This window comes from Schistocerca americana, chromosome 7 (genome assembly GCF_021461395.2).
Source record: "Schistocerca americana isolate TAMUIC-IGC-003095 chromosome 7, iqSchAmer2.1, whole genome shotgun sequence".
Classification (NCBI taxonomy): Eukaryota; Metazoa; Arthropoda; class Insecta; order Orthoptera; family Acrididae; genus Schistocerca; species Schistocerca americana.
Window position 1 is genome coordinate 112,205,615 of NC_060125.1, and position 14,187 is coordinate 112,219,801.

The window sequence follows — 14,187 nt, forward strand, 5'->3', positions numbered from 1 at the left end:
TACACACAACCCCCACTCCATGTGGCCTGAACGAGCTAACTGGCGTCACTTTACTATCTGGTTCATCTGATGCTCTCCTTCCCAGATGTCAGATACTTTCAACTACCTACCCTCCCACTTCCTGTGTCAGTTCTCCCCTTGCCCACTTCACCAGAGACAACCTGTAACAATAGGTGAGCTGCTACAAATGAGTTGCCTTGTGATCTTCAGACCCAAAATAACTATGTAAAAATTGTCTAAAAATACAGGTTTTAACACTATAATACAGATATGATTTCTTTCAATATTTTTTTCTTTAGTATCAAAGAATGGAAAATCCAGGATGGAATGTAACAATATTATGAAAATGAAAGGTGCTACTCACCATATAGAGAAGATACTGAGTCGTGATAGGAACAACAAAAAGCCCGTCACAAATAAAGCTTTCGGCCACTAAGACCTTTGTCAACAATAGATGACACACACATACACATACACACACACACACACACACACACACACACAAAAACACACAAACTCATGCAAATGCAACTCACACACATGATTGCAGTCTCAGACAGCTGAAACAACACTGCAAGCAGCAGCACCAGTACACAATGGGAGCAGCAACTGGGGGGGGGGGGGGGGGGGGTGTAATGAGGAGGCTGGGGCAGGAAGTGGGAGGGATAGTATGGTGGAAGCAGCAGACAGGGAAGTAGGGAAGTGCTGCAGATTAGACAGAGTGCAGTGATGGGTTGGGGGGGGGGGGGGGGGGGGGAGGCAGCAGAAAAGAAGAGAAATAAAAATACTGGGTGCATTGCTGAAATGAGTGCTGTGTAGTGTCGGAATGGGAACAGGGAAGGAGCTAGATGAGTGAGGACAATGACTAATGAAGGTTGAGGCCAAGAGTGTTACGGGAATGTTGGATATATTGCAGGGAGAGTTCCCACCTGTGCAGTTCACAAAAGCTGGTGTTGGTGGGAAGGATTCATATGCACAGGCCGTGAGGACGCTATTGAAATGAAGGATGTCATGTTTGGCAATGTATTCAGCAATAGGATGGTCCACTTGTTTCTTGGCCACAGTTTGTCTGTAGCCATTCATGCGAACAAACTGTGCTGTTTCCCTTTGTTACTATTTTCTTTCGTGTAACTACACTCAATGTCCATCCTTCTTTCTCTTCTGCACTGCACTCCATGCTCTTCTTACAAGCCACACTGTATAAAACATCTCAGATGCGCACAACAGAAGCTACAAGACCATGCTGATTGTTGGTGCAGCATTTTATGTCCCACATTACTCTGGCCAATATAATTAATCCTAACCTTTCAAATTAATCATTCTCCCTGCATCAATCTCCCATAATTTTGCGTGTTATATCCTGCACCTTTCCGGTGCCACAAAATCTTGTATCTCATCCTATAACCCCTCCCCATCCCCAATCTTTCTCTATTCTGTCCCAGTTCACACTAATTCCACCTCATCCAGTCACATTTGCCGTCCCCCTTCTTCACACTTATCCACCCTCAGACCTGCTACCCACAGTAATATACAATTTTTTTTATTATTTATTCTTTATTTTGATCCTTGTGACTTCTCACCAGTTTTAGTGGGTTTTCAACTTTTGCTATCATCAATTCCATCAGATTTCATCTTGTTTCCCCCTTTTCTATCAACTTCATCCTTTTCATGAATTTTCACATGTATTTGGTGTCTCTTTGCAAAATTTTTTCAGATGTAATTCTATGTACATAATTACTTGCATGTTTCCACCACCATAGATACTCACTCTTTACATCTGTGTCAATACAGAAAAGTTTTCTTACCATAGCTAGATCCCAGTCCCACATACTGTTCCTGCATTGTTGCTTGGCTCATGGAATCCCCCCAAATGGTCTTACCATGAAATTACCCATCTCCAGCTGCCATGCCTCCTTCAACAATGACCTACACCTGTTCAGATTCTGCCAATCCTTCGCTGTCACCAACGTAGTCCCAGAAAACCATATCAACCAGGCCCAATCCTCCTTGCAGTACCTCATCTATTTCCGCAAAATTCACCTGCTATGCAATCCCAAATTCCTGGAACCCATAACATACATTGAAACTCTTGCCCTGCAGGAACTTGAGCAACATGCCACCTCAAAGAGCTCTCCATCCTGTTCACTTCCTACTCCCACCTTGAGTCGTGTGAAGTTAGCACCCCTTTTTCGAGATATATACATTTTTTTCACAGTTCTTGTTAGATGTGCCATAGTTCTAGAGTTCTTTGCACAAACTTTCAATAGTTCTGCAAAATGTAACGAAGAAAACAACAATACTCGAAAAAAAATTCGTATCGAAAACATTCTTCGTCAATTTTCGCAAAATGTAAATAAGTACAACAGTTCTGATCACAGTTCTGAACAGAACTCCAAGAGTTCTATCGAAAACCCAAGTAACATTTTTTTGTGCAGCTAATAGTTTACGAGATAATTGCAATTTGAGGAGAAAATCTTTACACTTACTGAGAAGTTGGCACCCTTTTTTCCGAAATGTATACTTTTTTCAGAGTTCTTGATAGATATGCCATAGTTCTAGAGTTCTTTGTAATAAATTTCAATAGTTCTGCAGAATTTAGCGAAGAAAACGACAATACTCGAAAAAATTTTCGTATCGAAAACATTTTTTGTCAATTTTCGCAAAAATTAAACTTGTACAACAGTTCTGAACATAACCCCAGAGCTCTATCGAAAATCCTAATAACATTTTTCTATGGCGATAATAGTTTGTGATAAATTGATTTAATGTGGGACACACTTTCTCTACGGAAAAAATAAATATATTCGTACAACATTTCTGATGACAGTTCTGGACAGCACGCGAAGAGTTCTATCGAAATTACTAGTAGAATTTTTTTTTGCAGGTAATAGTTTAAGAGGTAATTGCAACTTAATTAAGAACCCCATACGAGCTCCTACTGTAATGCTAGGGCCCTTTTTTTCAGAAATATTTTTTTTTTCAGAGTTCTTGGTAGATAAGTCATAGTTCTAGAGTTCTCTGTACAAAATTTCAATAGTTCTGCAGAATTTATCGATGAAAACAACATTGTATAACATAGCTGATTCAGGAACCCTTTCCTTCTGATACAATTCTTACTGTTGCCACAATCACTTGTGCATAGATTCCAACTGTACTGATCATTACAAAAATATAACCATTGCAGCGTTGTACAAAGCATTCGGCTTATCCGCTGTGAAAATACCACACTTAACGCTATTGTAAAATTTACGGTGGATGGCTTCCGTTTATCTACAATGTCAGCATCTATCGAATTATCTTCATGCAAACGTGATGCCTGGATCACTCACTTCCCCTTTTTAGGTACGGAGGAAACTAGAGTTCAGTCTTGTGGAAGCCAAAAAAGGAAATGTGGGCAGCCCTTCTTTTACTGATAGCAAAGCCTAGAGAAATCTCCACGCTTGTTTTTCTTCATCATGCCAATAAAAAAAATACTCCCTTCATAGCTCTCTTATCATTCCACTACTAGTAAACCAGTTGTCCGCTTTCACATTTCGACCTGACTGATATATAGGTTTACACAGTCACAGAACAACATCAAAATGTTTATTGCTCAGTTGGTAAATCCTTCTGGTTGCAACACAGCGTATATTTCCAAATTGTACAGGTAAAATACTTAAGAATCCACACTTAAGAATCCATACTCGTTTGTTTTGATTGATACATATTGGCGAAAACTGTACCTTCCACAGAATCCTTCCAGCTTCTTGTCTACTGTAACATTTTCTCCAAGGGTGTAAGATTTGTGGTAGTTGCGTACAAACACAGTAAATATTTCCCGAATAGCTGTTAGCTTGTCTAGTTGTCTCCTTTCATCACGAAAAGCGCGACTGTCAAATCTAATGCTCTCCAGAATAAATTTGAAACGTTTTATGTTCATTTGCGAGGTGTAATTTTTCAATGCCATCACCATCAGTTCTACACAGATCTTCCAGGCTTTATCTGTTACTTTTGTTAACAACAATTAAAAACAAGAGACTGATGAAGGCTTTCAATTCAATATCATCTATTGATTTTACCCCTCTCTCACGCTGAAATGAGGCTTTGATGCTCTCAAAATTCTGATTGGAATACAAAACTACAATAGACAAATATCGTTATCTATGAGGTAATTACAGCATCACATATGCTGCTTTGGCTGCACCTATTGGTACAGGTAAATTTCGAATAATATTATGCTCTTCGAACAATATGCTTTGGATTTCTTCAACATTATCTAGTACTTCCCACTTAAAATAATAAAATTCCTATAAAATAACGCAACCAGGCGCAGTGTATTAATCTGATATTTGACGTTCAGACAGCGGACACTGACTATTAAACAGTTAAAACAGAATTTAAGTGCAGTTTACATTCTGGATTAGCTTTGTACTACTTACTACGTTGATAAACAAATAAATTAATCGCTGAAATGAAATACGAAAGGGCACAGTGGATGAAAACGAGCAATCGGCTCATATCTCATCAAGAGAGCATTAGCGTCGATACTGAATCAGACAACAATGAAAGGCATACATGAAGTGTATATTTTTAGAATCAGGAAGAACCAGATGAATTTTATTACGTAAAACAGTAATTGTTTTGAGCTCTCATGACATCCAGGACCCACTAACAGCTAAAAATATGCCCAGGACCCTCATGGATGAAAGTTACGTGGCAACATCACCAGACGCTAGGATACATAAAAACATGTGCTGTGTGTAACGAATAAATTTGAAATTGCTGTCGTTAATATTGTTGCAAACATTTGTTCTAGTTAGAAAGGAAGTGTGGAAGTTTGATGAGTTACACTACAGCGAGAGTTAAAAGTCTTTACAATGTATAGAAATGTAAGTATATTTCCTGAATATATTGTACAAACGAACTAAGAAGTATGTTTAAATCCTAATTCAATACATGACTGATAGAGGTGTTATTATGTTGAGGGGATACGGTATTAAAGTTAATAAGAAGTTCGAAATTTGTAAATAAGAACCTCGTTTATTTGGTCCTCAGTAATCCGGATTTCCGGTTTATCCGGATTCATATTTTGTGTCCCTTGGTATTTTTCTCTTTTTTCTTATAACACGAAGATGTGTGGTCGGTGAGGTACATAGGCTGCTTATCACTAGGCCGGTAATTAGTCTAGTACTGAGTGATAAGGAACTCGGAGTGTGTGAACGACATTGTTTCTCAAGTATTGTACATTAATATAACGGTGTATTGATGCCCATCAAGTAAGTTGCATAGTAACCACGCCAACAGCACTCCACCACAGCTCATTGTACCTCTGGTGCGCTTCTCGACAGGAGTGGCACCATCTGGTTAGTGGCGCGTGTGAATGTATCTGCTCTCTCAGCCATCTGTTTGTTTTGCACTGACCAGCCTTCTCTCCTTGAATCATCTAAGCGTGCACATCCCACGCTTTCACCTACAGTTACTAGTCAGTCTTCAGAAGGTGTACTGGCATTTGTACAGAGCTGAACATTTAGACTTTTTGTATTTAGTAGAATATACATCCGGGTTTTCGATTTTCGGTTTTCCAAAATAAAAGTGAGAATTTACGATCGTCCTCATAGCTGTACTTCCAGCAATACTTCATCTCCATCGTTAACAATTTCGTAGAAGTTGTCCTACGAAAATTGCAGAAGAAGTACTCCTTGACGAAAGGATGCTGTGACGATATTCCTTCGTCATAACCTGGGGTTAGAGACCCGGTCCGGCACACAGCTTTTATCTGCCAGTAAGTTTCACATCGGCGCACATCCATTGCAGAGTGGACACACAACCTATTTCATAATCTACTGGCACCATAAAAATGTTATGGGGGTTTTTAAAAGAACTCTTTCGGTGCTATCCAGAACTGTCAGCAAAAGGGTTGTGCCAATTTATTATAATGTAGACCAAGTGGGTCTCTCGAAAATGCTATTATCTCATTAACTGTTATCCCCACAAGAAATGTTATTACAGTTGTCGGTAGAACTCTTAGGGTCGTATTAAGAAATGCCATCAGACCTTTTGTACGAATTTATTACTTCTACATGACAAAAGTGAGTCCCACATTAATTATATCATATGTCATTGTCACAAATAATGTTATTATAGTTTTTGGTAGAACTCTGTTGGTGATATTCAGAACTGTCATCAGAACTATTCTACGAATTTTGCTATAGTAGAGAAAGTGAGTATCAGATTAAAACAATTATTGTAGAAACTATTATCGCCACAAAAATCTTCTTATCATTTTCAATGCAACTCTTCCGGTGCTATCCAGAACTGTTATACAAATTTATTTTTTCCAAACAGACAATTTTTTACCATACCAAAATTTTGCCGAGTTATTTTTTTCTTCCCGAAATTCTGCAGAACTATTCGTGTTTTGAGCAGGGAAATCTAGAACTATTGCATATATATCAAGAACTATGAAAAAAATGTATATTTATCGTAAAAGGTGTTCAAACTTCACGGGAAATGCTCATAAGCATTCCTTAATAAAGGCAGTTACTACGTAAACAATTACCTGCACAGAATATGTTACTAGTATTTTCGATAGAACTCTTACAATGCTATCCAGAGCTGGCATCAGAACATACGAACAGACATAATTTTTTTTTTGAGTAAGTGTGCCCACAATTAATCAATTACCATACAAACTATTACAACCACAAAAAATGTTATTATGATTATCGATAGAAGTCTTGAGGTGTTAACCAGAACTGTTCATCAAAACTGTTGAACGAATTTACTTTTTCTGTGGAGAAAGTGGGTCTAACATCAAAGCAGTTACCGTATAAACTATCATCGCCACAAAAAGATATTATTAGGATTCTCGATAGAGCTCTTGGTGTTCTGTTCAGAACTGTTGTACGAATTTACTTTTTGCGAAAATTGACAAAGAATGTATTCGATGCGAAAATTTTTTCGAGTATTGTTGTTTTTTTTCGCTAAATTCTGCAGGACTATTCAAATTTTGAACAAATAACTCTAGAACTGTGACATTTCTATCAAGAACTCTGACAAAATATATATTTCTGAAGAAAAGGATTCCAACTTCACAGTAAGTGAAGAGATTCCCTCCTTAAATTGCAATTATCTCGTAAACTATTAGCTGCACAAAAAATTGTAATTAGGATATTCGATAAAACTATTAGGGTTCTGTTCAGAACTGCCCTCAGAACTGTTGTCCGAATTTACTTTTTGCGAAAATTAATAACGAATGTTTGCTATACGAAATTTTTTTCGAGTATTGTTATTTTCTTCGTTAAATTCTGCAGAACTATTGAAATTTTGTACAAAGAACTCTAGAACTATGCCATATCTATCAAGAACTCTGAAAAAAGTATACATTTCTGAAAAAAGGGTGCCAACTTCACAGTAAGTGTAAAGATTTTCTCCTTAAATTGCAATTAGCTCGTAAACTATTAGCTGCACAAAAAAATGTTACTTGGGTTTTCGAAAGAACTCTTGGAGCTCTGTTCAGAACTGTACTAAGAACTGTTGTACTTATTTACATTTTGCGGAAATTGCCAAAGAATGTTTTCGATACGAAAATTTTTCGAGTATTGTTGTTTTCTTCGCTAAATTCTGCAGAACTATTGAAATTTTGTACAGAGAACTCTAGAACTATGACTTATCTATCAAGAACTCTGAAAAAAATATATATTTATGAAAAAAAGGGTGCCAGCTTCACAGTAGGAGCTCTTTTGGAATTCTTAATTAAGTTGTAATTACCTCTTAAACTATTACCTGCACAAAAAAATTCTACTAGGATTTTCGATAGAACTCTTCACGTTGTGTACAGAACTATCATAAGAGCTGTTGTACGAATATATTTATTTTTTCCGTAGACAAAGTGTGTCCCACATTAAATCAATTTATCTCATAAACTATTGTCGACATAGAAAAATGTTGTTAGGATTTTCGATAGAGCTCTGGGGTTATGTTCAGAACTGTCCTCAGAACTGTTGTACAAGTTTAATTTTTGCGAAAATTGACAAAAAATGTTTTCGATACGAAAATTTTTTCGAATATTGTTGGTTTCTTCGCTAAATTCTGCAGAACTATTGAAATTTTGTACAAAGAACTCTAGAACTATGCCATATCTATCAAGAACTCTGAAAAAATATATATTTCTGAAAAAAAGGGTGCCAACTTCACAGTAAGTGAAAAGATTTTCTCATTAAAATGCAATTATCTCGTAAACTATTAGCTGCACAAAAAAATGTTACTTGGATTTTCGAAAGAACTCTTGGAGCTCTGTTCAGAACTGTGCTCAGAACTGTTGTACTTATTTACATTTTGCGGAAATTGCCAAAGATTGTTTTCGATACGAAAATTTTTTCGAGTATTGTTGTTTTCGTCTCTAAATTCTGCAGAACTATTGAAAGTTTGTACAAAGAACTCTAGAACTATGCTATATCTATCAAGAACTGTGAAAAAAATGTATATTTCTTGAAATAAGGGTGCTAACTTCACACGACTCCCACCTTGGACTACCACTGTTCACCACGTCTACAACAACCTCCGAATCTCCCCCACATCCCCTCATAGTTGACAAACCCTGTCTCGCAGACCTACTACGCTTACTGCACCCTCCAAAACTCCTTCCCACCCCCACACAGAATCCAGAACCTAAACAGACCCATAATACAGTCATCAACCTTTCCTCCGGAAGCCTTTATCCACAGAAATATCAGTCCTTTCCAAAGGCCTTACCTTTTTCCCCACTCCCAAATTCAATCATGCAGGACTTGTTAAAGACCTTCTCTCCTTCTTCCAGTCCCTACAGTGGAAGCACTTTTTGCCACCTACCCTACCAATCACACCCAACCAAAGGCCAATATTGAACCCTGTCTAACTCAGTTCACTCCTCCATCCAACCGTGATCCACTCCCACTGCCACCAAATCACCCCCTGTTAACTTTCCAGAATTTCTTAACCTTGAACCAAGCCTCACCATCATTTCCCAAATCCCACTGCATGCAAACTAACCTTACATCCACAAAAAGAACCACAGTGAACCATCTAAAAACTGACCCTGACCTTATACTCCAACCTGTGGACAAAGGCTCCACCACTGTTGTTTGGAAACATAAGTATTACCTGCCAGAAGGACTGCACCAGCTGTCAGATACTTGCACCTACAAACCTTGCCAAGTGACCCCATTCCACAAATCCAGCAGGATCTCCTGTAACTATTCAAATCTTTAGGTCCATCCCAGATCCTCTCCCCAGAGTCCAATTCTCTACTCTCCCTATCATTCCCTCACTCCTACCTTTTACATGCTTCCTAAAGTCCACAAACCTAACCACCCAGGATGCCCCAATGTGGCCAGTTACTGTGCCCCCACTGAGAGAATCTCTGCTCTCCTAGACCTACAACTTCAACCTATTACCTGGAACTTACCCTCCTATAAAGATGCCAACCATTACCTCCATCAACTCTCCACAGTTCCTGTTCCTTTACCATATTTCCCTGCTCGTCACTACTGATGCCACATCCCTTTAAACTGACATTCCTAATGATTGTTATTGAACACTACCTTTCTCAATGCCCAACAGATTACACAAACCAACAATCTCCTTCCTAGTCTTCATGACCAACTATATCCTCACCCACAATTACTTCTCCTTTGAAGGCATTACAAACAAGCATATCTGGAGTACAGCTATGGGCACCCACACAGCACCATCCTGTGTCAACCTATCCATGGGCCATCTAGAGGAATTCTTCCTAAAAACCCAGAATCCTAAACCCCTTACCTGGTTCAGATTTATTGATGACATCTTTGTGATCTGGATCGAGGGTGAGGACAACCTATCCACATTCCTCCAGAACCTCAACAATTCTCTCCCATTTGCTTCACTTGGTCCTACTCAACCCAAAAGGCCATCTTCCTAGATGTTGACCTCCACCTCAAAGATGGCTACATCAATACCTCCTTCCATATCAAACCAACTAACTACCAGCAACACCTCCACTTTGACAGCTGCCTACCATTCCATCCAAGAAGACCCTTCCATACAGCCTAGCCACCTGCAGTGATGAGCAGTCCCTCTCAAAATATACCGAGTGTCTCAATGAAGCCTTCACAGACTGTAATTATCCTCCCAACCTTGCGCAGAGACAAATCTGCCAAATGTCTCTCTCTCAATCTTTCCAGTCTCCCACCAGCTCCCAAAGTCCCACCATCTGACAACAGAGGAGCTTTCCCCTCACAACTCAGTACCACACAGGACTGGAGCAACTGAATTACATTCTCCGCCAGGGTTCTGACTACCTCTTGTCATGCCCTGAAATGAGAAATATCCTGCCCACTATCCTCACCACCACTTCCACAGTGGTATTTTGCCATCCACCGAATGATATACTCATCCATCCTTACACAACCCCTGCTCCCAACCCCTTACCTCATGGCTCATACCCCTGTAATACACCTAGATGCAAGACCTGTCCCATACATTCTCCAACCACCAGCTAATCCAGTCTGGTCACTAACATCACGTATCCCATCAAAGGCAGGGCTGCCTGTGAGACCAGTCATGTTTCTCAGGTACCTTCATTAGTCACTGTCCTCACCCATCCAGCTCCTCCCCTGTTCCCATTCCAGCATTACACAGCCGTCATTCCACCATCACACCCAGTCTTTTCACTTCTCTCCTTTTCCTCTGCTACTTACCCCCCCCCCCCCCCTTTCTCCCCACCTCTTCAATGCACTCTGTCTAATCTGCAGCACTTCCCTGTCTGCCGCTTCCACCATACTATCCCTCCCCCTCCCTACTCCAGCCTCCTCGTTACCCCAACCCAGTCTCCACTCCCATCATGCACTGGTGCTGCTGCTCCTAGTGTGGTTTCCTAGTGTGGTTTCAGCTGCCTGAGACTACAGTCACGTGTGTGAGTTGCATTCACATGACTCTGCGTTTGTGCATATGTGTGTGTATTGGTGACAAAGGCATTAATGGCCAAAAGTTTTATTAATTTGTAACAGTCTTTTTTTTTTGTGCCTATCTGTGACCCAGCATCTCTGCCATATGGTGAGTAGCAACTTTCCTTCTCATAATATTGTTACATTCCATCCTGCATCTTCCACTATTTGATTATTTTGGAAATGATTGCCTTAATTTTCTGATCCAATTTCACTCACATGATCACAGTCATTTGTGTAGCTAATTAGAGAGAGAGAACATTACAAGCTGTAACATTTAAATGCAGGCTGATTTATTTATTTATTTATTACTGTTTATTTAAGACCCCTTAATGAGTGAAGAAAGTTTAGTTTATAGTGCCCTGTAGATAGCCAAATGGCAGTGATGTATGTGCATTGTCATAGTCAATTACAAGAAAAAGGAAGACAGCAATATCAAAATAATTGTATCACCAACGTCAAAGTAACTAGGAACAAAACACAAGTTCGAATAGGACAATAATGGGTAGGAGGCTGTCCATGGTCATTTTAGATTAGATTCGGCATTCTTTGCATTTCATCGATCCATTGTGATGGAATCCTCCAAGCTGTAGCACATATAACAAAACAAGAAGACACAATACATATTTTAGAAAAAGAAAGATTCCACAAATACTAGTTGAAATGGGCCTTAGGGATGTAGAATAAGTCAAACAACAAAAGTGAAACATATTTTCATTTAAGAGGTAATACCAAGACTGAGTTTCCACAAATACTGACTGAAATGGTTCTGATGGATGAGGAATAAGTCAAAAAACTAACAGATATTTTCTTTTGAGAGGTAGTAGTGAACTTGTCACAAAGATGTAAATGTATAGAAGCTAAAGAGAAAAAAGAATCAGGTAACATGAAGTGAGTGAGATAATTTTAGGCTGTTGTAGCCACAAATCATAAAACAGGAAAAAATATACAACATTTCTTTACATTGATCAAATTATTGCCCTGAAGGTGTGCAGAAATCAGATTTTACTCAACACTCTCATAATTTGAGATTACTAATGTGAGGGTCGATCAAAAATTCTCTGTTCAATGGCCATACATCCAAATTCTGTATACCAATCAGGCAGAATTGCCCTTAACCTCAAGGAAATCATCCCATCCATGCATCAAGTTGAAGATAGCCATTTGGTAAAACATGGTGTCCTGCTGCATAAAGGCTCCATAATTGCTGGTTGACTTCCTCATCCAGCAGGAATTGTCAACCTTGGCACATCACTCCACAATGGTGGTTTCAACAGACATGTTGCCCCATACACATTCTTCATTTTCTGAGGGATGTTTACTAGCGTTTGCCCATCAGCAACTGAGGAAAGGTCTGCATGTACTTTATAACAATGTTACCGTAGTTCACATTTCCTGTTTTACCACCACATTTTGGAAAGACACTGTTCTCTTAAACTGATCTTTCTTAGCAGCTAATGTTTTTATGGCTGTTTGTTGGTGAATAATGGACAGCTTTTGGACCAAAGTGGCTAAAATCTTTCTGATGATTGTTCTTATTTCATGAAGTGAGCTGTTCATTTGGAAAAGATGTATATTATTTATGACAAATTTCATTATGGAATAAATGTATTGCAAAGTGGTAATTTTATTTTTGGGAAATTGCAGAGAATTATAATTAAAATTCATAAAGCAAATTTAAGAAACTAAATATCATCAATTTCATATAACTTAATTGGTTTAAGGAGCACACACCATTAAAGTTCCCAAAAGGCATGAATGTTATCTGAACCACATTCAATTGGCATTTGGAACAACTTCTCAAGGCAATGATGGGGGCCATGAGATACTGCATTGCCCATGCTGCCCAACTGCAATGCCAGCTTGGCACAAGCTACAGCCACTTGCCAAGAACCTGACTCTAGTGCCTCTATGACAGAGTTTGTACTGAACCGCAACAGAGTTTGGTGCGAGCTACATTTTCTGTGGCCTTTTCTTGCATTTCCCTTCACACCTCTTAAACATTAACTCTATACTAAAATCTCTGTTCTTGTCAGCTTAGTATCTTGTGTGTCCTGCACTGCAGGTGTTGAAGTAAGTCAGTGGTAGCTTACAACAGCCTCCCCACAGTAGTAGCTCCTGTCAGATTGGATCTACAGTCAGACTGCCTTACACCTGTCTACTTGGCCTACAAAATTTCCTCATAAATCTGTCATTTCTTACTAAATCCGTATCAAAATTCCTGCTGTACTTCCTGAATTAGTCCAATCACACAGAAAGTAATTGCAGAAAATGAATAACTTATACATTTATAGAGGAAGGTACTAAGAAGAAGAAGAAGAAGAAGAAGATAGAGTACACACTTTTGGACTACGAAAACTTTAGTTTCATTACCCTCAAAAGGATCACTTATGACATTGTACAATGAATGTCAGTGAAACACGCTAGCTTTTTTATTTTTATGCCATCTGTGTCTCATGGCATCTGCACTGAAAATAAAGATTTGTTTAAGCACTCCAGCTGTTCTGTGGTATACTCCACCACTTGAATTTGATATCAAGTTGTAATAATAAGAATCAATTTCTCCTGTCTGTTAGTCATCTTTCTTTAGACATATTCTGTGAGCAAAGCATTTAACAGTTCTGAACTCTATATGTGATGTCTTTACAAAAGTAAGGTGCAGGGAATTGGCTATGAACCATTCATTAATGTCAATGAAAATTATGTTATCAGCTGTTTCTTTAAATTATACTTGGTTTCTAATGAGTCCGAGTCTCGGTCAGGCACACAGCTTTAACCTGCCAGGATGTTTCATATCAGCGCACACTCCGCTGCAGAGTGAAAATCTCATTCTGGAAGCTCATTCTTGTTCCATAGAGTTCTCAATATCAGAATACTTTAGAAATCCAAACTGTGACTTTGACACTGTATTATTTGTAGTCAGATAGTTTAGAAACCCACTGTATAACACCTTTTCTAAAACATTTGAGAATGTTGGCAAAAGTGAAACTGGATGAAGTTTGCTGATATTTCTTTGTCTCCATTCATATACAGAGGCTTATTCACATTATATCTCAGCCACTGGGGAAATGGTTGATCTCTGTATTTACCAGTTGTAATAGACGAAAGTGTAAACAAAAAAAACATTAAGTCAGGTAGGTCAGACAGTGATATGGAACATGCTTCAAATACAGCAAGATGGAGCATCTCCATTTCCTCTATAATGAAGGACTGTTTATCCCCTTCAGCAATTTACTTGTCGATT

General features: G+C 38.8%; 1 protein-coding gene across 1 annotated transcript in view; it reads right to left on the minus strand.

Annotated features, from left to right (window-relative positions):
• LOC124622752 (ras-specific guanine nucleotide-releasing factor 2-like) overlaps nucleotides 1-14,187 on the minus strand; it is an 898,440-nt gene that overhangs the window by 414,987 nt on the left and 469,266 nt on the right. The window lies entirely within an intron of this gene.